Source organism: Suricata suricatta, chromosome 5 (assembly GCF_006229205.1).
Source record: "Suricata suricatta isolate VVHF042 chromosome 5, meerkat_22Aug2017_6uvM2_HiC, whole genome shotgun sequence".
In the NCBI taxonomy this organism is placed as follows: domain Eukaryota; kingdom Metazoa; phylum Chordata; class Mammalia; order Carnivora; family Herpestidae; genus Suricata; species Suricata suricatta.
In genome coordinates this window covers 110,083,866-110,095,513 of record NC_043704.1, presented here as the reverse complement: position 1 = coordinate 110,095,513, position 11,648 = coordinate 110,083,866, and the positions used below count along the sequence as shown (strand labels likewise).

At 37.3% G+C, this 11,648-nt stretch overlaps 1 long non-coding RNA gene across 1 annotated transcript; it reads left to right on the top strand.

Annotated features, from left to right (window-relative positions):
* The first annotated feature begins 5,211 nt into the window (after window positions 1–5,211).
* On the top strand, window positions 5,212–10,977 carry LOC115292778. Its single transcript, XR_003909126.1, has 3 exons — window positions 5,212–5,248; window positions 6,875–6,979; window positions 10,906–10,977. It is a non-coding gene; the product is annotated as an uncharacterized LOC115292778 (long non-coding RNA).
* Window positions 10,978–11,648: the final 671 nt, after the last annotated feature.

The window sequence follows — 11,648 nt, the reverse complement described above, 5'->3', positions numbered from 1 at the left end:
AAAACTGAAAGACAACATATTGAATGGGAAAAGGTATTTTTTTTTGCCTGTCCATCATTCCATCATTTTATTTATTTTTTATTTTATTTTATTTATTTTTATTTTTTTAAGTAGTTTATTGTTAAATTAGTTTCCATACAACACCCAGCGCTCTTCCCCATAAGTGCCCTCCTCCATCACCTCCACCTTTTTTCCCTCCTCCCCCTTCCCCTTCAGCCCTCAGTTCGTTTTCAGTATTCAATAGTCTCTCAAGTTTTGCATACCTCTCTCTCCCCAACTCTCTTTCCCTCTTCCCCTCCCCCTGATCCTCCATTAGGTTTCTCTTGTTTTCCTGTTAGACCTATGAGTGCAAATATATGGTATCTGTCTGTCTCTGCCTGACTTATTTCGCTTAGCATGACACCCTTGAGGACCATCCACTTTCCTACAAATGGCCATATTTCATTCTTTCTCATTGCCATGTAGTATTCCTTTGTATATATATACCACATCTTCTTGATCCACTCATCAGGTGATGGACATTTAGGCTCTTTCCATGTTTTGGCTATTGTTGACAGTGCTGCTATGAACATTTGTGCTCCTATGCATCAGCACTTCTGTATCCCTTGGGTAAATCCCTAGCAGTGCTATTGCTGGGTCATAAGGGAGTTCTATGGATAGTTTTCTGAGGAACCTCCTCACTGTTTTCCAGTTTACATTGCCACCAGCAGTGTAGGAGGGTGCCTGTCTCTCCACACCCTTGCCAACATCTGTTGTCTCTTGATTTGTTCATTTTAGCACTCTGACTGGTGTGAGGTGGTATGTCAGTGTGATTTTGATTTGTGTTTCCCTGATGATGAGTGATGTTGAGCATCATTTCATGTGCCTGTAGGCCATCTGGATGTCTTCTTTGGAGAAGGGTCTGTTTATGTCTTCTGCCCATTTCTTCACTAGATTATTTGTTTTTTGGGTGTGGAGTTTGGTGAGTTCCTTGTAGATTTTGGATACTAGCCCTTTATCTGATATGTCATTTGCAACTATCTTTTTCCATTCCATTGGTTGCCTATTAGTTTTCTTGATTGTTTCCTTTGCAGTGCATAAGCCTTTTATCTTGATGAGGTCCTAAGAGTTCAGTTTTGCTTTCATTTCCCTTGCCTTTGGGGATGTGTCGAGTAGGAAATTGCTGTGGTTGAGGTCAAGGAGGTTGTTTCCTACTTTCTCCTTGAGGATTTGATGGTTTCCTGTCTCACATTTAGGTCCTTCAGCCATTTTGAGTTTATTTTTGTGTATGGTGTAAGAAAGTGGTCTAGTTTCATTCTTCTGCATGTTGCTGTCCAGTTCTCCAGCACCAGTCTTTTTTCCATCGGATACTCTTTCCTGCATTGTCAAAAATTAATTGGCCATACATTTGTGGGTGCAGTTCTGGGTTCTCTATTCTATTCCATTGGTCTATGGGTCTGCTTTTGTGCCAATACCATACTGTCTTGATGATGACAGCTTTGTAGTAGAGGCTTACAAATGACATATCTGATAAAGAGTTAGTATCCAGAGATATATAAAGAACTTATACAACTCAACACCAAAAAACCCACAAACAATCCAGTTAAAAATGGGCAGAAGACATGAATAGACATTTCTCCAAGGATGATATACAGTGTCCAACGGATACGTGAAAAGATACTCAACATCACTCATCCTCAGGGAAATGCAAATCAAAACCACAGTGAAATGCTCTGTGGGAATGGTTAAACTCAAAAACACAAGAAATAAATGTTGGTGAGATTGTGGAGGAAAAGGAACCTTCATGCACTGTTGGTAGGAATAAAAACTGGTGTAGCCACTGTGGAAGACACTATGGAAATTCCTCGAAAAATTAAAAATAGAACTACCATATGATCCAGTATTTCCACTACTGGGTATTTACCCAAAGTATACGAAAATACTAATTTGAATAGATCAGTTTCTATGTTTATTGCAGAATTATTTTCAGTAGTCAAACTATGGAAACAGCCCAAGTATCTATAGATGATTGGATAAGAAAGTATATTCCATCATATATACAAAGCAATTTATGTTTTTATATTTATATTCCATTTATATGTATAAAGCATTTATGTTCCCACTGCAGTACTGCCTCTGGTCTACAGCACGCAAATAGTGGCCAAAATCCTCTACAAAATGGAACCCTCATTGCTGGGACCCAAGATGATTGTTCTATCCCCACCACATGCTCTGTGCCATGTCCAGAGAGTCCTCTAGGGTAGCTACCATACCTATCTCCTCCAGGGGCTTTTGAGACTGGGAAAGGAAGTAGTTTTCAATGCCAATGGGCCCTTCTTATTGGTGTTCTCTTTGTCTCTGATTGATGCGGTAACATGATATTCTCCTGGTCAGTCTTAAGATGTAGTACATAAAGGATGCACATTCTTTGTGCAAAGAGGATCCCTCACTCCACTCACGGACCCCTTACCTGTCTTCTTTGCTGGTAGTGATGTGTGAATGACAAGGGTGTATTTAATAATGGAAGAAATAAAACTCTATGAATGCAGATATATATATATATATATGTATATACATATATATATACACTACACACACACACATATATATGTATGTATGTATATGTGTGTATATATATATACACACACACACACACACACACACACACACACACACACACACACATACTGGAATGAGATCTTGCCATTTGCAACAACATGGATGTATCTATAGGATATAATGCTAAGTGAAATAAGTAAGTCAGAAAAAGACAAAATGCCATATGATTTCACTCATATGTGGAATTTAAGAAAGAAAACAAATGAGTAAAGAAAAAAGAGACAAACAAAAAACCTCCAGACTCTTAAATACAGAGAACAGGTAGTTACCAGAGAGAACACAAGGGGAGGTGACATAGGCCAAGAGGATGCAGAGTACAGTCCTTGTGGTGAGCACTGAGTTATGTATAGAATTGTTGAATTATTATATTATATACTTGAAGCTGACACTCTGTGTTAATTATGCTGGAATTTAAATACATAAATAAAGGAAATCTGTAATAAAAACCTGATGTGATTCCTTTGCTCCTGTTAAGGATAACTGAGAGTAATTTAGCAACTTTAGCTCTCTATTTAGTGCACCCACTCATCTATATGTCCAGGGTTAGAATTGCCTTAGTGCATTAAAAAGCAGGACTGGAAGGTTGTCACTAAATGCAACTAATGTTTTGATATTTGAACCTTAAACGTGTAGTATTTACTACTTTTCCTACTCTCTTGTTTCCTGTGGGTCATTTAGAATCTGTAGGCCTTCATCCATTTGTTTCCCCTCCATTAAAAAAAATGATCTTCTAGCTGCCTTTCTGGTTTGTAAATAACGGCTTACTTTAATATTCATGTAAGACTTGCTTTTTGCTTTATCTTCTTGATTTATGACAGGCTTTCATACTTTTACACTCTAGAATTTTAATTGTATGTTTGCATTTAGAATTTAGGTTCTATTTCTGTTTATGAGTTCCTTAGCTTCAGTTGTCTCAACTCCGTATTATGGGTAAGATCCAGTAAAGAAGTCTCAATGACAGGCCTTTCAGGAAGAGCCATAATTAAAATGTATGTAATTTAAGTCATTTTGTAAGAGAATCTGTCATTTTGTCTCTTTCAACTTTCTTTCACTTAAAATTTTTGTTAATTGTAAAGTAATAATTTTTGATGAGTACTTTTAAATATAACACGTTGTATCTATAATACATTTACTTACAATTTACTATAAACTTGGCTGGAAAAACATTTCTATAAAAAAAGAGGGGCTATGGAAAATACATGTGAGAATACAAGGGGTTTTATTCATTCATTAATACATATTTAATGAAAGCCTAGTTTTCATGCATTGTAAATATAAATATGAATAAAAGAGAGTCCTAGACTTCACGGGGCTCACCATCTAGCACAATGACAGACATGCAAGCAGGTAATTCCACATTCAGTGTGATAAATGCATAATGATGCATTATCAGTTGAGAGGGCTGCTAACCTGCCCAAAAGAGCCTGGCAAAATGTCACAGAAGAGCACCTTTTCCACTTGGATCTTATAAAGTGATTAGACCTTGTCATGTATACAAAGTGAAGAAAGGCTTTGTAGGGAGAAAGTCAGAAGGTATGAAACACTTAAGGCTTATTTTATGTTCAGAGGATGACCATGGGAATGAAGTATCAAGTGTGTGGTATTAAAATTAAAAGATTAAATAATAAATGGATGTTTGGACCAGATTATGTGCTTACTGAAGGACTCAAATTTTACCCTGAAGCTCTGGAGAACTCAGGTATCCATGATAGAATGGTTACTTGAGGCAATATGGTCCTCCAGGTAAAGTAGAGTGGGAAGGAGACAGATATAGAAGAGGAAGCTACTTCAATAACCCATCACTAGTGAAGAAAATGGACAGAGTGGAACGGATTTGAGAACATAGCTGAGGTAGGGTTGTTGGGGTTTTTGATTATAGCAATGGTGACAAAGTATTGGATAGTGTCCTCTCAGAATATCTAAGAGTTACAAGGAAAAAATGTTTTGAAGATGAAAAAAAATCTAAGGCTGAGAAGAAATATATGACAGGGGGCTAGAGAAGTCAGTGATTACTGAACAATTTGATGTCATTCTCTTTAAAGTCTATGAGTATGGGGCCCCTGTAAATTGCATGTGTAAATCCTGTATGCCTAGATGTAGTCAAGAATAGAGCAGCCCCTACTGTGTGTTGAGATCAGAGTAGAATTTTGAGGGGCTGTTGCCTATAAATACAACTTGATTAAAAATGTATTATAAAACTCAAGGACCCATTTAAGGTACAGTGATTTATCAGTGAAGAATTTGAGTAAAGAGGGGAGAAGAGCTAGTTAAATATGTAGTTATTGTCCAATCAATGCACATAAAGCTTCTTCATAGTGCCTCATCACCACTTCTTCCTGTCCAGTCTAATGAACATCTCTTTATTATCAAACTGATTCATTAGTGTCTAAATTGCTGTTTCTGGCTAATTTCCTATCTCTCATTGTTAGAAATGAACAATGCTATTGTTGCTCATAATTCTATAGTTTTCCCCAACCTCTTTGTAGGGAAATTATAAAGATTTTCTTCTTCAGTTCTATAATACAACATTTTAAGTGTTGATTACATTTTACTCATGGTGCTAAATCAGTCATTGTGCTTCTCATGAATGTTGGCTCTTATTGATTGTTTCAGAAATTGCAACTCTGCTTCTCTGATGATGACCACAAATGTAAGTCTTATCCAGGATATGGTGAAACATGAATGGTAATTCATTTTCTGATCATGTTAAATTCATCATTCAGAAGTTTATAGCATAGATATTGAACAGCACATCTTCCCACTGTGTCTTCTCTTGAACTCTTTAGGCTGTCATCTCTGCATTCCTAGAGTTTTATTTCTTCCATTATTAAATACACCCTTGCTATTCACACATCACTACCAGCAAAGAAGATAGGTAAGGGGTCCATGAGTGGAGTGTGGGGTCCTCTATGCACAAAAAATCTGTATCCTTTATGTACTACATCTTAAGACTGACCAGGAGAATATCATGTTACCACATCAATCAGAGAGACAAAGAGAACACCAATAAGAAGGGCCCATTGGCATTGAAAACTACTTCCTTTCCCAGTCTCAAAAGCCCCTGGAGGAGATAGGTATGGTAGCTACCCTAGAGGACTCTCTGGACATGGCACAGAGCATGTGGTAGGATGAGATGATCATCTTGGATCTCAGCAATGAGGGTTACATTTTGTAAAGGATTTTGGTCACTATTTGGGTCCTGTAGACCAGAGGAAATGCTGGGAACATAAATGGCTTAGAACCAACTGACAGATCCACACACAGGGCTCAAGCCTAAGGGTCAGAAATGGATGATTGGTAGCTCAGAACAAATCTGACATACAACATAAGTGAGTGTCACTTCGTATCAGTATGTGAGCACTGGTCTGGTATACCAATCTTGCATTATCTCATGAAAGAAATACCTCACCAGCCAAGGGGAGGGATTTTCTTATCAGGCTATCCTTTTGGTCTTTTACGCATGATCCACGGAGTTCCCTTGGGATATCTAATTAGTCCCATATCTGAAGTAGAAAGCCAGGGAATGACCCAAAAGGGAGAAATAGGAAGCTGTTCTAGGCTTAGAGCACCTAATTCAGGTGTTCTTCAAATTCTAGGCAGTGTAAGCTACTGGTGAGGGACTTTAAATTTTGAATTTGAGTGTGTATGTGATAACCAGACTCCTGCATGACCACTCTAGGTTCACGGACCCTCAGTAAGATAGCATTCCTAACCTAAGCTGGTCTCATTCATAGCAGAGAGAGACTAAAACAAATATTTGGGGAAGGGCTTCAATAGCATGTGGCACCATGGTTCCAGTGCAGCACCCCACTTGCTTACATCTAAGGCATTTCTAATCAGTGGTACTGATTCAGAGCAGATGAAGGTTTTGTTTTTTTGTGCCTTGGGTTTTTTTGTTTGTTTTGGTTTTGATTTTTTTTTTTTTTATATTGGAGTCAAAGGCAAACAGCTATTAAGCATTTTGGATGTGCCAAGAATTTTGTTAACAAGCTTTACTATATTCTCTTTTTAAAGTAGGTAATGATTTCATGTAGTAATTCTAAACTCCTTCATATATAGGAGGAAAGTGACTTTAAGATATTGAGCTATTAAGTATCACACCAAAATTTTAGAGCCAGGGATCAAATCTGAATCCATGTAACATCACAACTCATGCTTTTGAGAATAATTCTAAACTTCTTATTCTCCGAAGTGGGAGATAAAGTAATAAGTAATTTTAACTGACCTGATTCCAGTCATGTATCCTCCTTTAATCAAGCTCTCCCTTGTATCAAAGACATTGGCTGTTTGACACAATCAGAACTATTCATGGAGACTAGAGCATGCTCAACACCAACAAACAACCAAACTGAGAAACCAGTGTCCTGAAATAAAATAGAAGGTAAAATAGAAAATACAGATGGAAATAATTTCTTTATTTGTAGTGTTATGAAGAATCATTTTGTATTGTTTTTTTTTTCTTGTCCACATGAGCTGTGGACAGGAGTTTAGAGTAATATAGGAAGACAAGATGCAGAAAAGAAGTTTTACAATACTCTCTTAAAATACAGAAGATTTTAGATGTCCATTTTGGAAGTAAATCTTTTCCCATGCATTTAGAATAGTGTAGCATCTGGCTTTGATTAAGTAAGCCAGTTGTCTGGGGACAAAGTGGAAGGACAGGAAAATTCTTGTGAAGGAAAAGAAAAAAGACAGCCTTCAGCAATAATATAAGACTCCTTCTTTTTCCACTAGTCTCTGTTGCTCTAGATTTGTGGCTTCTGTAGATTTAACTTTTTCAAGTGGTAGGTAGTGTTTATGCAACTTCTATAATCTCCTCCTAGGCAGTTTTATCAATTCTTTTTGACTAAATTTCTTGTCTAGTCTCTAGACCCTCATCCCTAGAATGACTGAGATCGCTGCCATTATATCCTTCTTACTGCAGTATTGCTGAACTTATCTATTAACTGTGAAAGAGAGTACCAAGAAGCTCACAAGTATTATCATGCAGGTGTCAAAAACATCCCTCTATGTTCCCACTGTAACTGCCCCTCTGACCCCATCTGGTGATCAGGGCCAATTACCCCTGGCCTGATGTTGACTCCTCTTGCTTATTTAGCATAAGGAGCTATGGAGTGGGTCCATGAAGTTCCTCACACTGTTTGGCTGGAATCCGGACTCCTGACATGTGCTTTTAACTATCTAACTCTTCGAAATCCCTGGGCTCATGTTGCTGCCACACCAGCCTTGCTGTTCATTATTATAATTGCACTCACTTGTATTCTGACAGTTATACCTTGCCACCTGGCCTCTATTATTTCCAGTTGTTATTGTCTACATTGCAAATGATGAGCCCAGTTCTTTGAAAATTTGGCCTAGAAATGAGAGCCTCTTCTGAACTTAGTGATGCCAAGAGCACATTCCTATGGGTCAGCATGTAGAGTAGAGTTCTCTGGGAGGTTTATAACCATACAAAGTATATCCTCTCTAAAAATGTATACTTCTCTAGGCCTTTACACCCTTTCTTTCATCCTCTGTTATGGCAACATTCCATCTTATTCAAAGATGTTTAAACATCTTATTTCCTGATGTTTTTAAAAGCCATCTAGGTATATATACACCATCTCCAGACCTTTTTCAGGTATGAAATTCTGTATTCCAAAAGTGTATGTTCTGCCCCAGTTTAGTCCATCAGCCTGGTAATGTAGACCCACAAGTAATCTCCCAGATCCTTCCAATACACAATAGCTAGTTCCTGAAGGTTTTTCATCCTCTCCTTCCTTGGCTGACCCAGAATATTTATAGCCAGCTGATTTGGGGACATAACCTTAGTTTTTGGCCTAGCAGCCAGGAAAGGTTGAAGAAGATGCTAAGCCAAGGAGGGGAGTAAAATGTTATATTTTAAGGGAGAGACTCTTGTAGGAACTTCAAGGGAGGGGAGAATGGTAGACCTTATAAGGGAGATGTAAGCCATTTCGGTAGGCTCAGGGAGTCCAGAGGAATCTTGGGATTCAAGTTTCATGTACATTAACATAGATGTTCCCATTCCATGTACAGGATTGTTTTCTTTCACAAAACAGACCGAAAACGGCATAGCAGGCCTACTCTAGTTATACTTTAAACCTTTTTTTGGAGCTTAGCTACTCTGACAATCAAGGCCTAGGCCTCAGCATTTTCTACTTTCTCAGTATAAGATATATGAGCTTCCTTATATGCTGCCAAGAAGATCTCTGGCTTTTGTACTTAGATATTTTTTTAAAGTTTTTATTTAAATAATCTCTGTGCCCAAGTGGGCTCAAACTCGTGACCCTGAGATCAAGAGTTGCATGCTACTCTGACTGAGTCAGCCAAACACCCTTTGTACTTAGATTTTTATTGCTGGTTAATGACTTTTGGCTTTTTGTTATCTTACTCCAGAATTTCAACTGAGCTTAGTAATAGCCATTGAACTCCATTCTCCTCATAGTAACTACTTCCTCTGTATGAAAAACCTGATATATCACACCAGCTAAAGTATTTTCCTCCCTCAACAGAATTCACCGCTGGTGAACAATTGCACTGCTACCTTGTCCCAGGGTTATCTGCACTTCTTGAATGAATAATGAGTGCCTTTTGCCTACTAGGCTTTAGGTGACCCAATTCCAAAATCCCATAATAGCATTTGCTTTCTTGTACTACCTTAAGGTGGACCGTCACCTATCATAGGTTGAGTTTTTCAGGAAACAGACACTGAGATGGATATTAGCATATAGAACATTAATTAAAGGACACTCTAAGGATCAACACCTGTATGAGAGAAGGCATTAAAGCAGGACTGAGGAGAGGGAGAAGTTGGACTCTGGTGAAGGCCCATCAAAAACCTCAACTGACTTCTTGGTGAGCCCTTCAACCAGGATGACCCTTGAGAATCATCTTGAGTAAGAGTGAGGAGACTGAGCACTTATATCTCTGCATTGATGAGCCACTGTCTGCAGACTTCCCTGGAAGGAAGTGTTATCTTGGATGAGGGGATTTTCTTTGGCCAAGGAAATTTCCAAAGGGGATGGACCACAGAGGGGCCATCTTATAGTAGCACTCTCAGGTCTTTGGGATATAAGTGCTTCATTCCTAAAGAGCAATTTTGACATCATAGTGTGCACCACAAAATCCAAATAAAATGTAACTGAACACTGAGTTAGCTGTATGGTCCTTTCACTTATTTCCTGGGCTATTGACATTGGGGAATAGGTTACGTAGCACTTCCTAGTTCTGGCAACAAGAGATTGTATAAAACTAGAAGAAGATCTCAGCATGACTCTTGATGTCATTTTCCCCTGTTCCTGTAAGTGAAGAACACATAGTCCAGTGAATACTTATCTCTATGAGATGTTAGAAATAAGAGATATTTGAACTAAAAAATGATATAATAGTTTTTGTCTTGGAAAAAAGAATCATAGGAATATGCCCAACTGGTGATGTCCATTCCCCCCTCCCGCAAATAAGTAAAGGTCAATTAACATTAGGAAAATTTAGGGGAGAATTCATTCTATTTAAGTAATATAATAAGGTATTTTGCCAAATTTAAATTTTGATATAAAAAATTTAAAGAGATTAACAATATTATTTTAGTCTTATTTTTATAATTAGAGCAAAAATGTGGAAAATATTAAAATACTCTACCAATTTCTTTGTATTTTTCACTTTTGCATCAAGTAACTCTATAATCATTTTTCCATGACCTCATGCCATTTAATCCTCTGACTTTATATTCAGATTCTATAATAACTTAGACAATTATTAAAAATAAAATATTAATTCTAAAAAGAAACAGAAATCATGTAGTAAACAATGTATCTCATATTGCGGACTAAAAACCTGAGATTCAATTAGGTTATGTAATTTCCTGGATGGAACCTAAAGATTTAGAGGTAGAATTTGGATTTAACAGGAAAAGAAGACAAGAGTGATAGACTTACCTTTGAAGGTTAGGTTTCTTCTCCTGCCTGGTAATCCTTTTCAATATAGTGTTTCATATAATTTTTTCTGCTCATGTACTAATAGTGTCAAAAAGTAAAAATGAAGTCTTGAAAAAATAGTAGGTTCTTTTCTTAAATTTTGGACAACTGCCTAAACAAAAGAAAGAGGAGGTATAAAATCTAAAAGGATGGTAACATTTTCAATTACTTTATAAAGATCCATATATGATCATAGGTAAGGACTGACTTCGTAGAATATGTTTAACAATAAAAAATTTAATTAAAGGACTCAGACTTGTCATAAAAGAGTCACCTAATTTTTCTTCTTTCTTCCTCTCCACTTCTTCAACATTCCTTTTTAATAATGTGTAAGGAAAACCATTTCAGAAGAAAATAGGATCAATGAACTCAAAGTCCACTTTCAAGATATACATACAACTGTTTCAGGTAAAAGCAAATGTAACACTTATATTTGTGAGTTCCTTAATGAAAAATCCTTTTAGGGAGGAAAAGTTCTATATCAAGTGAGATCTAAGCATTCAGGCATTTATTTAACAAGAAATATTAAGTTTATAATACCAATATAGGTGCTGATGTCTTTTTAAAAATAAACATTGCTTAATTATTCACGACTGTAAAATTCTGTTGAAGTATAGTACAAAGAGCAAAGTAAACATACAAGTTAATAGACACCTGATAACCTCTACAAATGAATATTGTGCACCTGTTTTAACGTTTAATCTCCAGACTGCATGGGAACAATAGGAAACGCTAGAACCAAAGGTTGTTATTCTCTTACCTCTCTCCTTTCTATGCCGCCTCTACTGTGATCTCTTTGCGCTCTCTCTCTCTCTGCCTCCCCCACCCCCTTTCTCTGCCTAGTCAGATCAGATCCTGTTCATTCTCTAAGGCCTATTGTAAATCTGATCAGTCTTTTCTGTCTGACTTTCCTTTCACCCTCCTCAAAGTTTTTCTTTTTAATTTTTAAAAACATTTTTATTCATTTTTTTTTGAGAGACAGAGAGAGACTGTGAGTGGGGGAGGGACAGAGAGAGAGGGAGAGACAGAGCCCTAAGCAGGCACCAGGCTCTGAGCTGTCAGCACGGAGCCTGGTGC